This window comes from Lactuca sativa, chromosome 3 (assembly GCF_002870075.4).
Source record: "Lactuca sativa cultivar Salinas chromosome 3, Lsat_Salinas_v11, whole genome shotgun sequence".
Lineage (NCBI taxonomy): Eukaryota > Viridiplantae > Streptophyta > Magnoliopsida > Asterales > Asteraceae > Lactuca > Lactuca sativa.
Genome location: NC_056625.2, coordinates 70,523,570 through 70,534,154, shown reverse-complemented (window position 1 = coordinate 70,534,154; position 10,585 = coordinate 70,523,570).

Sequence of the window (10,585 nt, the reverse complement as noted above, 5' to 3'; positions counted from 1 at the left end):
AGGGATAAAATTTAATCAAGCCCATACTTGATTCTCATACATGGATTTCATCTCATGTTCACGACTCTAAGTCAATTATCAGATTCGAGATCTGACATAGCATCTTGGTATTTGATGGATTTTCCTGAAACCATCAATAAAATATCATCAATGAGAGATTCCACATTTCGCAAGTCATAGATGAATTCCACCGTTAATGCGAACAATTTGTGTTTGTGAATAGCTATTATTCAATTTTAACAATCCTTGTTAAAACTAGTGCCAACTATTACTACATAAGGTTATGGTTCTTGAGCTGCTTCAAGTTCCATGTACCTCCTACTTGCTTTGTCATTAGAAGCTTGCTTTCTACTAAATTAGCTTTCATAAGAATAAGATGAATTATTCTTGGCGGGTTTGCATATAATAAAGTAAGCCACATTTAGAGTTTTATACAAATATGTATTTAGTAGATTTTGTGTTTAGAAGCTTTAGTTCAACATCGGCCTCAAATCCATAAAACATTTAGTAAGATGAGGATGGAGCCTTTTTATACTAAATCTTATAAAGTGTCTAATCTACTTATTAGTTGGTATTTTTATTCAAGATACAATTAATAGTGATTGAAGTATTATCCCAAAAAGATTAAAGGAGGATATTTCTACCAATTAGAAAGTAAATCATACCAAGTAAGATTTAATTCATCATTTATTATCATCAAGGTCTCAGATGGTTCTTATCGGTTTGTATCTCAACTTTTGAAACCTTCAACCAAGATTTCATAATTATGTTTTACCACGTAAAATATAATTAAAACTATTATAGTTGTTAATAAAGTTGATTTGGTATCTTGTGCTTAATCTCAGACATTCACCATAAAGGAAGTCATACACCAATGTGTATAGTTCCTTAATTATTTTCTCTACACCTTAGTGAAAATATCATTAGGAATCATTTTCATATAAATAAGGTTCACATATGTCAAATAAACTATATTATTTTCCTTCAAAGACCCCTTCCTTGAAGTTGGAATATGTGAATGCCATTTATATAATAAAGATAAGAATGTCAAATATGAATTTAATTTAAAACAAGTTTAAGTCAAAAGTGCTTGCATATAGAACTTAATTTTATTTATGAAATGTTGATATTTACTTTACAACTCTATTAAGAGGTCCAGTCTCATAAATAGAAGTTAATCATTTACGAATATGAATATTATCGTTATCACAAACGATTAAGTAAATTATCAAGCATTTGAATAAAATAACCGAGACATAAATTTAGACATGCTAAATTAAAACATATTTTATTCCAAAACAAATATTGTTCTACATTACAAGTAATTTATGTTCAAAGCATAAATAATAAACTAAACTCCGAGGGTGTAGTTCCAACTTGATTGTGCTCAACTTGGTTACTCTTCAATAAATATTTGCAAACTATTTACAAATATTAGATTAACATTTAAGTACCAAGTACCTAATTTTTATATGAAAAATATGAGTTCTATCTAGTAGATAAAAGAAGTACTAGTCTCTTCCAGACATTCTTTCCAAATAAGAGGAGTAAATCCTCTTCTAGTGTCCAGTTTCTTCATAAATGAAACAAGATCCATCTATGTGGGCTTTAGTATATTTCTTACGCTTAAAGGTGTTCAGTCCATAAAACATGAGCCTCTTAGATCACACAAGGTGATTCTTTTAGCCTTGCATTATTCCAATGTTTTAAACTAGCTTTAAATAAAATATCACTATATTTATTGGAATATTGCTTCACCTGTTATATCATCAGATATATGTTTAAATTATCCAAGACTTCCTAGAAGTCATGAATAACTATTTCTAGTTTGATGTTAGAAGCATCTTTAGCATCACAGTGATGCATTTACTAGGTATCATGTTCATGTTTAATTGCTCAAAACAAATAGTTTAGGACTAGGACCTTTAAGTGTATACAATTTCATATCTCTTACGAGATTGTCTCTTAAGACATGAACTCATTCATTGAAGTTGTATCTATTGAATGTTATTGTTTCATTAAGTCATTAAAGAAAATAAGAATTCATGATAATGAGAATGAATTATATAACTACAATTTTTTTAACAAAATTCATTTAGCATTTTCAATATTTAATTTTCAATAATTAATACCCTTTTAGTTTCCAAAAATATTAATTATCAAAGTCTAGCATCCAAGTTGCAAAACAAATAAATGGTTAGGTATCATTTATCCCATCCATTTAAATTCAACTCGGTAGATATTGATTATCAATTATATCTTGATATATAATTCCTAGATTTATGGGATCTCTAATAACAATTTTAATTAGAGATGTTTGATCCCATCTATGCCTCATAACTCTCTTGCTTAGGTATCCTTTATCACAAAAGATTTCTGATCAAATCGTTCAATTTGAAAAAAACTTGTGTAATCGGTCTATAACTTGGTTATAGAAATCGCGAATACACCCCAACCATCAAAAGATAGCACTAAGCGGTTAGGTATCCTTGATCCCACTAGTGCATACAAGAGACCAGTGGGTGTTTTCCAACATGATTGCATAGATTTGAGGTTTGTAAAATAAGGGTCTTTTATATATGTTTTATAATTCTAGTTAAAAACATATGATATCATGGTTATTACATGCATATAATAAACCATGGTATCAATTTTCAAAACAAAGATCACTTTTAAAGGTTCTATATAAAAAGCTAGTTTTTATATAATTTGACGTAATTCAATTTTAATAATCGATATTAAGTTTGAATGCATTTGAAACTTTTATATCTTTAATAAAACTTCATTTTATTACTTATGTATTTGGAGTTTGTATAAGTTAAAAAATCATCATTTTAAACCTTATAATGGAGTATTTCAAAATTTGCCGTTATTAACGATTTTATAAAACCGGGTTTTATTTTTTTAAATATAATAATTGTTACATCTTATGTCCAATTTTGAAAAACCCAAACTCCATTTGATATTTATTTTGTCCAAAATTCTTTTAGCATGTGAAAAACTAATTTTATCAACCACACAAAATAATGCATAAAAAGATATGTGCATAAAAATAACCAACTAATGACATTTTGTGAGCCAACACAAATGTGCCGAGTCCGTTCGTAAAGGCACATATAAGGGGACCAAAAATTTCTTGTAATGTTATTGTAAAAGCTCCCACTTGAATAAACACTCATTGCTTACAAAAGATTTGAAAGGCTTCTTTAAAGGAAAAACTGCAGCTTTCATGACACTTTTCAGAAAGTGTCATCTTTCTGTTCAGCACCTTTTCAGCACATGTGTAACATTCATGACACTTTTCAGAAAGTGTCATGTTCTGCCCAGCACATGTTGATCTCGAAAATTTTCCTTTTGTCTTCAAAAAATGGTTCAAACTTCATTTCTTGTTACATATTTGTACAAATAAATTATTTCTAAAAACTAATCTATTACTTTACAAAAATAAACAAGAAAATATAATTATTACATACCATATGAATAAATAAATTATTACAACCATTTTTATAATAAAAACAACAAACACAATGGTCATTGGCTAGTTTATGCACATCATATACATCAACATACACATAAAACAACCTTTGTTTTTTCTAAGACAACTTTAAATGACAAAAGATGCATGAAACTTTTGTCACATAAAAAAAAAAAAAAAAACAATTGTCATAGAAAATATGTATGAACTTATTTTTATACAAAAACAAGTTATCCATATTCTCCAAAAACTAAGATTTCCAAAAATCAAGAATCTAACCAAACTTGCAAGATGGATCTGACACCAATTGTTGGGTTTTAGTTCAAAAATAGTTTCATAAACTAGAAAAATATGACAACGGAAGACTTTAATTTTATTTTTTAAATAACATAAACATTTTATACCTACCAAGGATCTTCTTGCAAGTTATAGAAAGATTAAAACACCAACCAAAGAATACGTGAAGAAATAACAACCTTTGTAGTTTTTTGGGTCCTCTCGGGAGGCTTGGAAGGTGATGCAGAATATGGAACCTTTGAGACACCAACAATGACTCAACTTGATGTAGATGCTAGTCCAAAACTCTTAAACCCTTAAGCTTTAAGTTCATACCAAATATGAACATAAAGAGGGCTTGAAGATGCAAGTGTTCTTCAAGTTTTCGATCCAAAACTAGAGAGAAAGGGAGAGGGAAGAGAGGATTCAGATTTTGCATCAAGGAATGAATGAGCTAATAATCCAAGTGCAAACTCTCTTATTTATATGCAGAAAGTGAAGTTATTAACCATTAGTCCTTAGCACTTTAAGCAAACTTGTCCCCATTGTCATAAGCATGTCTTCCATGCCTTTAAAGCATGAATAGACAACTCATACACTTTTTCTTTTTATGCATATCTCGAAAATTACATAAAGAAGAAGAAAGTCAAACTTTTATTAACTCTTTTATAAAATATAAACCTTGTCTTTTAGGAAAAAGACAAAAGGATTCAACTAGTCAAAACGTTTATACATGACTTATAAATCATACCATATGATATATATTAAGTTACTTGCTAATGGAATTTATTATTTCCATGAAATAAATAATTTCCAATTTAATTATAAGAGTTTTATTGAATATTTATTAAAATCAATTTCTAATAAATAATCAATTGTATCAAGTTGTTGTTAGTGTGACCCATTAGTATCATATGTTATTTAGTAATATCACTTTAATATGATTCTTGAGCATATTATGCCTTTCACATACCCCTTCATCTCCGCCATGTATCTCAAAAACAACACCATCATCTGTGTCGGTGTGGACTCGATTAGAGTGAGAGATCGATTTGGGGATTCAATTTCTGGAGGGGAACCACCACTATAATCACTGAATTCCTTTGTAATCTACTCCTAATTAGGTGTTTCCATGGTCGGTCTTGTTGGCATTTTCCATAGCTTTCGGTTTCATTTCCTAGTCTTTGGGTTTAAAGTTGCCCCATTGATAAATCGCCATCGTCGAAACCTGCATCTAGGTGTCAATCGCCATCGTTGAAACCTGCATCTGGGTGTAAATCGTTGTTGTCGAAAACCTAAATCTAGGTCTAAATGGGCTTATGTTACCTTTGCAAAGCTCAATTGAAAATGCATAACAACCCTTATTCTTAGTTGCGTGTGAAATGTGGATCCTCAACAACCACCGTTAAAGATCTTTAAAAACAATGATGATCTACTTTTTAAAGATTTTTGTCAAATCCTTATGTGCAAGATTCAAAACTCCACTTCAACATATAATTTATTCGTAGAAGTATCCCGTTTTTTATATACAACCCAAAACCAATGACAATTTAATCGAAGCAAGGAGAAGCTATATTTTCCTTTGTTACCTGGATTTCTAAAGACGTCTTATAAAATCCAACACTAAGATTGATGTAATATATAACTATAGGTAGTTGTTGTTGGAGTTATTTTTTATTCGAGAATATCTAGTAAACCCATGCTTGAATCGTGTGTGTGTGTATGTTTAATGATTTTTAGGTAAAAAAATTGATGGGAGTGGTGGAAGTTAAATGATGGAGATGGTGGATTAGTTGGTGGTAGCTGCAGGTGGATAATGGTGTTGTAGCTGGTGGTGGCAATAGGTGAACGATAGTGATGGACAGTAGTGACAGTAGGTGGTGTGTTCTTGAGAGAGTGATAAAGAGATGGAGAGAAAATGTATGAGATAGAGGACCACCAGTATTACTGAAATAAGGAAAAATAGTCTTTTCATGTTATATTTAACATGAAACTAACGATGTTAGTCATAAAGACTGATGGTGTGAAAGGTTTGCTCAAAATGGACCATCCATGCAAAAAAGGTTTCATAAGGACTATGTTAGGGAAAAACTAAAAAGAATTAGGACTATTTGTGAATTTTTTTCTATTTTAGTTAATGTATTCTTAGTTTCATAATTTATATATTGTTATATATTTATTTATGTAATTCTAAAGTTTTTATTTTTAATAATTATAATATTTGAATTATATACAACCTTACCTATTTATTAAATTATTAACAAATAAATAGTATGCGATATATAATATAAATATGATGTTGATATGCAAATTCATTGAACTTTATATAATTGTATGCATTGAAGAGGTTTAAAGGGAAAGTTGTATAGAATTTAAATGTTGACGTGACAATCCATTACACTCTTATAAAATTGTATGCAATGGAGATGTTCCGATGAATTTTCATCTTTATCAACATAATTCACATGGGAGAATGATATAATGAAATCTCATATTTATTAAATGTAAGGTTTTTCCATTTATTCATTTCTCATGGTCATTCATTAATGAATTTCAAAATGGAGCCATTGAAAAAAGGATTTATATGGTTTAACTAGAAAACTTTGTATCAAGAAATCCGAAGTCTATTGTTTAAAACTTAAAATCCATATATGCTCTCCAATATGCTTCCTTGTTGGGTGATAACAAAACAAGTTAAGCACTTCAGACAAATATCAAAAAACAAACTTCGATGAACTCACAAAACTTTTGAAAAAACATGAATCAAAAGAACACAATGTTTAACATGGTTCGGTCAAGGTTACGTAAGTCCATGGGTGAACGAGAGAGAAAGCATTTTATTAACTTTTTGGAACTATTACAAGCACTCAAAATTGTATCTCACTTTGAGCTCTCACATTAATCTTACACTTTACAATGATGGGGGTATGAACATATTTATACTTGAGGGATCAGACTTAAAACCCTAATGGGTTAAGCCTATTTGCCTATACTCCCATGAATGGTGACAACCAGTCATATTCGACCATGCAACATCTTCTAGAATATTCTTCAACGTCATTCAACCCATGAGCATGATCAACACACATGATGGACCACCTTGACCATACTGGAGCAACATGATGCACAGGTAGATGATCATGATCACTAATGTCCCGACATCCATAATGGTGGCACAACATGGTGTATTTATTGAGCATGATCATCTTCTAAGCATACGTTGATTAACGTAGTACAACAAATAAATTGAGATGGCATATTATGTACCAAGATGGTCGATGATGGTGCAACATCTCCTACATGGCGCAACTTCCCTTCTTGATTGAGAAACATCATCTTCGTGGCTCAACATCTCCTTGGCTTAACATCATCTAGGCTCAACATCACCTTGGTGCAACTTCATACATGATGGTGCATCTTGTTATCACTTGGCGCAACATCCTCAAGGATGGCGCAACTTCCTTCTACATTGCGCAACATAATGTTCCATGTTGCTCCAAGTTGCTCCCATATCCTCCAAGTTGCTCCGAGCCACCTTTTGGAAGATCTGTTCCTTTGTCATTTGATCCATTCTGTTTTCTGATTATCCATTCCTTTCTTTTAAGATCTGTTCCTTTGTCACATGCTCCATGACCCTCAAGTGATCCATTGTGATATAAGTGCTCCATGTTGGACAAGACTTCATACCCTAACCATCTCCCACTTGAAGGATTGAACAACTTCATCTCCCATTCAAATTTCACCATTCCTCAAAGTAATCTCTCTCTCCCAAGCCCTTTTCTTCAAACATCTACAAGGACAATTGAAGCCATGTAAGGGGTCAATGTCTTCTTTGGACTTTTCCAATTATATTTCTTTTTTCATCAATCGGGGCGAGAGGGAGCTGCTTCGAGGAGCAACACCCACTAGTTTTGTCCGGATCAAACTCTCCCCAAAGTAGGTAGGTGATATTCCTTTCTTAGAAGATTCGTTCCTTTGTCACATGCTCCATGACCCTCAAGTGCTCCATTATGAACTAAGTGCTCCATGTTGGACAAGACTTCATCCCCCAACCATCTCCCACTTGAAGTCTAGAACAACTTCATCTTCCATTCAAATTTCACCATTCCTCAAAGTAATCTCTCTCTCTCTCTCTCTCTCTCTCTTTGTCTTTCTCTCTCTGCCAAACCCTTCTCTTCAAACTTCTTAAAAGCTAGTTAAATCCATGCTAATCTTCAACTTCTCAGTGGTAACCACCTTGGTGAACATATTAGTTGGATTCTTTGTTCCAATGATTTTCTTCAAGTTTAGAGTTCCTTCATTGATTAACTCTCGAATGAAATGGTACCTCATCTGAATGTGTTTCATTCTCTGTGAAACATTAGATTCCTTTCTAAGTGAACTGCACTTTGGTTGTCTCAATGTAGTATACAATCCTCTTGCTGCATTCCAAGTTCTGATAAGAAACTCTTCAACCATATGATCTCTTTGGCAGCTTCTGCAAGTTCCATGTAATTCTGCTTCTATGGTTGAAAGAGAAACACTCTTTTGTAACCTTGTCATCCTGATGATTTCTGTACCTCCAATTATGAACACATAACTAGTTGTGCTCTTGCCTAAATATGCACATCCACCTAAGTCTGAATCATCGAATCCTTCTAAAACTACTCCTTTTCTTATGAAACATAAGGAACACTTAACTGTTCCTTTTAAGTAGCATAGCAACCATTTCAATCCTTCCGAATGTTGTCTTCCTGGATTTAACTTCCCGGATTTAACATAAATCTACTCACAATACCACTACATGAGCAATATTTGGTCTGGTCATACAATTGCATACATTAAACTTCCAACTGCTGATGCGTAGGGAACTTTAGCCATGTATTCTCTGTATTCTTCCGTTTTTGGGGATTGCTTCATTGTGAGTCTCAAATGACTGATGACTCCCCAACGGTGTACTTTTAGCTTTCGCATTTGTCATGCTAAACTTTTCTAAAACTTTCTTGATGTAGTTAGCTTGTGAAAGTTTTAGTATACTGGTAACTCTGCCCCTTGCTATGCTCATGCCTAATACTTGTTTAGCAGCCCCTAAGTCCTTCATCGCGAACTCACTGGCCAACTTCTTCTTTATCTTGTTGATCTCCTGCATGTCGGAGCCGAAAATCAACATGTGATCAACATATAACAATAGGATGATATAAGGGTACTTGAATATCTTCAAATAATAGTAGCGACCCATCTCAAATCCACTGTATCCACTCATCTGCATGAAACTATCAAACTTCAACTACCATTGCCTTGGAGCCTGCTTCAAACCATACAAACTTTTCTTTATTTGCACACCAGATTTTCCTTACCATCGGAAAACCTTCTGGTTGTGCCATGTAGATGTCATCTTCAAGGTCTCCATGGATAAAAACTATTTTCACATATAGTTGCTCTAGATGTCGGTCTTCAGAGGCCACAATTCCCAAAACCATTCTGATTGTAGTCATATTCAAATCTGAAGAAAAGATCTAATTATAATGAAGCCCTCTCTTCTGTTGGAACCCCTTGACTACCAAACTTTCCTTATATCTCTTAGTGCCATAAATCTCATCCTTAACCCAAAACACCCACTTGTTTTGCAGTGCTTTCTTCCCTACTAGGAGCTTGACCAAGGACCAAGTGTGATTATTATCAAGCGAGCTCAATTCTTCATCCATAGCCTTCTTCCACTGTATGGATTTTGTCATCCTTAAGGCTTCTAGATAAGACTCGGGTTCGCCATTCTCTATCAACAACAAGAAGTTTATTGAAGGAGAATTCCTGACTGGATGCCTTCGTACCCTAGTAGATATACAGACGACACGAGTTTCAATGTCTACACCTTCATTATTTGAACTGTTGGGGTTTGAGCATAACAACAATCCTATGGTGCACATGCAAACCCTAAAGCTTTGGATCTAGTTTTTCTAATTGTACATGCAATAATCATCCAAAGCTTATAAACCCTAATCTAGCATACAAAAAATCGAAAATCATAACTAAAAAAAAGTTAGGATGTCACCTTTCAATTGTAGCTTGATCTTTAACCTTTGAGAGCTTTAGTATCACAAGTGTAATACTTCTAATCGATCACAAACACCAAGAAGCAAGTTGGAGAATATGAGAGAGAGAGAGAGAGGAGGATGAGGCTCAAAATCGGCTCTAAGATCCTTCTAGGGTTTCTGGTAGCCGAAAATATGATGCCACGGGGTCCCTTATATAGCTGAAGAATTAGGGTTTCAGTCAAAGACCTAATCTGGTTGCTTAGGCTCTAAGCAACCCATAAAATCCTTCCAGAATCCTTATCATGGATGAAATCCTTATGGGCTATCCATAAGATTTCGTCCACCCCTATCCATGGGGATCTTCAGCCCATTTTACAATTATCACATAATTACAATATTAGTCCCCTTGATTTAATTAATCTCTTTTGACCACAAAATTTAATTCTAAATTAATTCTTGACCAATATTAATTAAACAATATGATTTCTCTTTTAATATATTATTCACATAATATATTAATAAATCATAATTAACCTCTTTCTCCAAAATTCATCCAGTCAAGTTGCTTTAGTGAAGGCAACCCAAAAGGACCATGCTACTATTGGGTCAAGTACATACCAAATATAGTTATGGGCTTAGACACCTAATCCAACATGAACTACTATCATCCATGCTCCAATTCTCTCCAGTTTCATCAGAGCTCCGACTCGCTCTTGAACTTTCACCTATATCTGGAGTACTGACAAGTTTTATAATGTCGTCTTCTGAAGTTTCTTCTAACTCAATATGTTATTCATTTTCTGATTGTTTGTTACTGATTGAG